Below are 6,000 nucleotides of genomic sequence, written 5' to 3'. Positions count from 1 at the left end.
GCTGCCCTAGTCCTTCCAGATGGTAGTGGCTGTATGCCTGGGAGGTGCTGTTGAAAGATCTTTGATGAATTTCTGCGGTGCATCTTGTGGATAGTAGACACTGGTGGTACTGAGTCTGAGTGGTGGAGGGAGTGGATGATTGTCAATGTGGTCCCCAATCAAATGAGTTGTTTTTGTCCTGGATGGTGTCAAACTTTTCCAATGTTGTTGGAACTGCACCCATCCAGGCAAATAGGGAGTATTCCATCACACTCCTTGTTTAAGATTGTGCACAGGCTTTTCCAGCAGGGCTTAAGTCAGTGAATTACTGGTCAGTGTTGTCCAAGTCACTGGGTCACTGTCCTCTGTGGGGTAGTCTGACTCCGGGCGGCTCCATTCTGGCTAATGCTGGAGAGAGAACGGGAGTGAGGCAAAAGCAGCAGAGGGTGTGGTTTCGGGCGATTCTGTTCAGAACCGGCTCCGCGAGGTTGGAGAGAGCTGGCGGAAGGCAGAAGGTCAGTAACACATTTCGTGTCAGCATTGGCGTTGTGCACACATTTACTCTGCCAGCAATCTTAATATTCCCAATACATTGCTGCAGTGCAATTAGCGAAGACGCACAGGGGAGAGGCAACATTTTAAATAGTTTTTTTTTAAACCTGTGGGATGAGGTGCAATCCGGGCGTATTCCTTTATCTCTCATTAGGGTACTAGGTCAGGCTGTGCAATCCCTTGCACCGTGCAGTCAGACTCCGGGAACTGGAGGCTCCTCCTGTCTGCCTGCATTTTCTAACATTGTTGGGCGTTTGGTTAAAGGGGACAAGTTCTACTCCACGGGGACAGAGCTAACCCTTCTGTCGAATCATTGCGGATAAATGAGGGTGAGGAGGATTGGTGGCAATGCTGATCCTCTCTTAAAGCACGCTTTCCAACGCTTTTAATGTGAGGCATGGCTCTTCAGGAGCTGGTCCTGCACCGGGTGAGGCTGCAGCATCCTGCCACAACTCTGCCTCCCCTCACCGTGGGGTGCCTGCTCGGACAGAGTAGTACTGTACCAAGCATCTTGACGGATTTTTCATTTTGAAGATGTGTTCCATTGTACAGGCGGGAGGTTGGGGGTGGTATGGGAGGGGCGCGGTTCTATCAGTTTTGCATCACTTATAATGTTATGCTGGCAAGAAAATAAATTCTAACCACTTCACTCACTGTCAGAGCATGCAAACAATGATTTTCCAGAAAGGTTCAGTTCATTCAGTCCCATTTCACAGCCTATTTGTTAAGTGGGTCTAGGCAGATTGTCTTTGTTTTGGTAGTCCTTGGCTTTCTATATTTAAAAAATGTGATAAATGGGAATGAAAAGCAGAAAGCATTGGATTAGTCCATCTAATGGGATGGTTCTCACTTAAGAGCAGAGAGATTTAGAGGAGACTGCATAAAGGCATTCCAAATTCTGCAAGGTTTTGACAGTAAGGAGAGCTTCGCTCCAGTGGCGGGAGGATTAGTAACCAGAGACCAAGAGGTAACTGGCAGTAGGAGTTACTATGAACCAGAATCAGACACTGCCTGAAAGAATGCTGGAGGCAGATTCTAAACTAACTTCCAAAAGAGAATTAGATATACTGAAAACTAGCACTAATAAGGTTGCCATGAAATCATGAATCAATTGCTATAAAACACTATCTGTTCCACTAATACCCTTTAGGGAAGATTTATTTCTTGCACAGTATGCAGGCATTACTGCCTTGGCCAATATTTTCTGCCCTTTACTAATTGCCCATGAGAAGATAATGCCTTGAAAAACTGAAGCCCTTGAGGTGTAGGGTCACCCACAGTGTTGTTTGGAGGAAACTTTGGACTCTGTCACAGTGAAGAAATGGTAATATATTTCAAAGTTAGGATGGTGAATGACTTGGAGGACAACTTGCAGTTGGTGTGTTCCCATGTTCCTGCTGGCCTTGACTTGTTAGGTGGTGGATAGTTTGGAAGGTGCTGTTGAAAGGAGCCTGAGTGAGTTGCTGCAGTGCAACTTGCAGGTGGTGCACACTGCTGCTGCTGTGTCAGTGTAGAGGGAGTGGGTGTTTGTGAATGTGGTGCCAATTAAGTGTGCTGCTTTGTCCTGGATGGTGTTGAGCTTCTTGTGTTGTTGGAGCTGCACTCACTTAGGCAAAAGTGAGGACTGCAGATGCTGGAACCCAGAGTTTAGACCAGAGTGGTGCTGGAGAAGCACAGCAGGTCAGGCAGCAAGATGAGCAGGAAAATCGATGTTTTGGGCAAAAACCCTTCATCAGGAATAGAGGCAGGAAGCCTCCATGGTAGAGAGATAAATGGGGGAGGGGTGGGTGGCTGGGAAGAAGGTAACCAAGAGTATAATAGATGAATGGGGGTGGGGTTGGAGGTGATAGGTCAGAGAGGAGGGTGGAGCGGATAGGTGGGAAGGGAGATTGGCAGGTAGGACAGGTCATGCTTTTTGCTGAGTATAAACATAGGAATAGAAATAGGGCATTAAACTGGTTGATCCAGCTTCACCATTTAATACAATCATGGGTGATCGAACACTTTTTACTCACACAACCTCCATAATCCTTTACAGCATTGCTATCAATCTCTATTTTAAACACGACTTTCAGTGCCCTCTGGGGCAGAAAATTCCAAAGATTCACCACCCTATGAATAAAGGAATTTCTCCTCTTCTTGGTCCTAAGTAGCATCCCCTTTACTTTTAATATGTTCCTCCTGGCTTTATGGTCCTCGGTACTTGGAGGGCAACTTGCTAACACCTTGGTGCTTGTGCCAAAATTGGAGAGTTGTCTCATAGTCTGACATTGTCATACTCTCAGAAATCATAGCTTACAATGTCCCAGATATACTATTACAAATCCTGGGTATATCCTATCCTACCGACAGCCTTGGCAGCACAGTGATATATAATCAGGAAGGATTTGCTCTGAGTGTCCTCAACATTAATTCCAGACCCCATGAAGTCTCATGGTATCAACATGGCCAAGTTACTGATTACCAACTAACATCCTCTTTCAGTTGATGAATCTGCATTCCTCCATGTCAAATAGCATTTGGAGGGTGTACTGAGGGTGACAAAGGTACATGTTATACTCACGGAAGGGCATTTCAAAATCCATCACCAACGGTGGCTTAATAACATAACTGAGCTGGCTAGCTCCTGAAGAATATATCTGCTAGGCTGGGTCTCAGCAGGTGTTGAAGGAATCAACAAGAGTAAAAAGCCTTATAAATCTTGTCCATGTCAATCTACCTGTCACAAATGTATTTGTCCACAGCAGTATAGGAAACAGGTACCAGCACACCGGTCCTCATGGAGACAAAGTCCAGCTTTCATAGGATACCCTGTTGGGTGGCATTGCTGCTCTACCAATTGTGACTGATCTCAAACAGATATAGCAATTTACGACTAGGTATAGTAGGTCATCAGCAGCAATAGAATTGTACTCAAACACAATCCACAACCTCATGGCCTTGCAAATCTCCCACTCTGTAATTACCATCAAGCTAAGGGATCAACGCTGTCTCAGTGAAGATTGGAGGAGGGAATGCCAGGAGCAGAACCAGGTAAACCTAACAGTGAGGTGTCAACCTCTCAGTGTAGGTACCTCTTTCCTCTACTGTTGTGGAGAGGTGAAGCTACAAAACAGGATTATTTACATACCAGCTAGTGGAAGCAACAAGTGATAGATAAAGCTAAATGATCCAACGAATGAATCAGATATAAGCTCTGCAGTTCTGCCATATCTAATTGTGAATGATGGCTAACAGTTGAACAACTAATTGGAGGGAAAGGCTCCATAAACATTCCCATCCTCAACAATAGGGGTCACTTGCAAATCTGTGCAAAAAATAAGGCTGAAGCATTTGCATCCATCTTCAGCCAGAAATGTCAAGTGGATGATCCATCTCAGCTTCATCTCAACATCTCCAGCTTACAGATGCCAATCTTTAACCAATTTCATTAATTCCACATAATTTCAAGAAACAGTTGAAGGCTCTGGATACTGGGGCCAGGACCTTGGAAATTGCCTGGCAATAGTGTCAAAGGTCCAAGATCCAATCCAAGCCTCCTGAACCTACACTCAGTCGTCTGTAAAGTGATGGAAGCTGTCATTGCCAGTGCTATCAATGTCCTGATCACTGGCGCTTTCTTAGTTTCTGCCAATATCACTCAGCTCCTTAACTCATTAAAGTCTCGGTAAATCGGACTTGAAAGAACTGAACTGTAGAGGTGAGCTTAGAGTGACAGCCCTTGGACCATCAAGAAAGTATTTGACTGATGAATGTCACTGCAGGAGTTCCAGGATTTCTTTTTTATTTTAACCTATTCTTCCAAATCAACCTATTCAGAGACGTTATTACACATTTCTGGAGCAGATGAGACTTGAACCCAGGCCTCCTGGTTCAGGATTAGGGACACTATCATTGCATCACCACAGGACCGCTGGAGTTCCAGGATAGTGCCCTGGGCCCAGTTAGTATCAGCTGCTTTGCTCTGATGTCTCTGAGGATTGCAAAATGGTCAGTGCTTTTTGCAGCTTCGAAAATAATGAAGCAGAGTCCTGTGTCCATATGCTGTGAGATCTGGACAGTATTCAGGTTTGGATCGATATCTGGCAAGAATGTTCCTTTATACAGCATGACAATTAAAGATGGGTAACAAATATTGATCAGCAACAAAACCCACATCTTATGAAGTGAAGGAAAAAAAATCAAAGGTGAAACCACTCAAGAGAAAGAGCAGAGGTGTAGAGTGTATTTGGATAGTTCTTTCAGAATGTTGGGCAGAGACACATTATGTAAAAAGGCCTCACTTTTCTATTGTATGACCCTATCCAAAGAGAAAAATAGGACAACATTTCAAATGGGACCAGTCATTGCCAGTTGCTGATCGAGTTGGCCTTGTGCTTTATTTTACTGCATTTTCTGTTCAACCAGGTAGCAATCTGAGCAAGGTTTAATTTAAAATTGGATTGAATTGAACCTACAGCATGCTTATATAATAAGTGTGAGCATTCCGATGTCTCGTCAAAGAAGTTAATTTTCTGGGAATATTTTTAAATTTAAATTGAATGGAAATCAGAGAAGAAACTGAAAATGTGCAGCCCATCTAGTATCCTCAGCGTGGGTTAATTTTTTGTTTTGGCGTGTCTGGGAAGCTGTCTGCAGTTTTGATGCTACTCAGTCTGCTTTTCTGTTCTCCAAGCCTCTACTAGCCTCATTTTTTACAGTTTTCTGGGAGATTTATGACACCAACCCATGATAACCTCCATCACTTATGATCTTTTATCTTCCTATGAAGAATGCCCCGCCTCCATTTAGCACGTAGCTGTATCATTGAAATTGACTCTGGTCTTAGAATAGGGCTTTTGCCCGAAACGTCGATTTCGAAGCTACTTGGATGCAGCCTGAACTGCTGTGCTCTTCCAGCACCACTAATCCAGAATCTTAGAATAGGGTTAACCAACAGAAACTGTTGCTAATCACATGGGTAATGCAACTCTGTAATATCGTTTAAACATTTGTAAAAATACCTAATGAACAGTAAATGAAGTTCACATATATATTTGATAAGTATTAGTACTTAATCAAATTACGTGCTCACAGTAATGAAAATCACATCTTGTTTTTACTATTTTGCCAACAAATGGACTAATGCACATACACATATTCACATTGTTATGAATTCACAAGTCCAATAATTACAACTCATACAGTCATAGAGATGTGCATCACGGAAACAGATCCTTTGGTTCAACTCATCCATGCTGACCAGATAGCCCATCCCAATCTAGTCCCATCTGCCAGCACCTGGCCCATATCCCTCCAAACCCTTCCTAGTCATATACCCATCCAAATGCCTTTTAAATGTTGCAATTGTACCAGCCTCCCCCACTTCCTCTGGCAGCTCATTCCATACACGTACCACCCTCTGTGTGAAACAGTTGCCCCTTAGGTCTCTTTTGTATCTTTCCCCTCTCACCCTAAAACTATGCCCTC

The 6,000-nt window shown here is 43.8% G+C and overlaps 1 protein-coding gene across 1 annotated transcript in view; it reads left to right on the top strand.

Annotated features, from left to right (window-relative positions):
* Nucleotides 1-410: 410 nt before the first annotated feature.
* Nucleotides 411-6,000, top strand: part of LOC140454451 (synaptosomal-associated protein 25) — a 220,666-nt gene continuing 215,076 nt past the window's right edge. The window contains exon 1 of the mRNA XM_072549202.1: nucleotides 411-494. The gene's annotated coding sequence lies outside the window, so the exon portion shown is untranslated. The remainder of the gene's footprint in view (nucleotides 495-6,000) is intronic.

This window comes from Chiloscyllium punctatum, chromosome 29 (assembly GCF_047496795.1).
Source record: "Chiloscyllium punctatum isolate Juve2018m chromosome 29, sChiPun1.3, whole genome shotgun sequence".
Taxonomy (NCBI): Eukaryota; Metazoa; Chordata; class Chondrichthyes; order Orectolobiformes; family Hemiscylliidae; genus Chiloscyllium; species Chiloscyllium punctatum.
The sequence above is the reverse complement of the archived record's forward strand: the minus strand, read 5'-3'. Positions and strand labels throughout refer to the sequence as shown.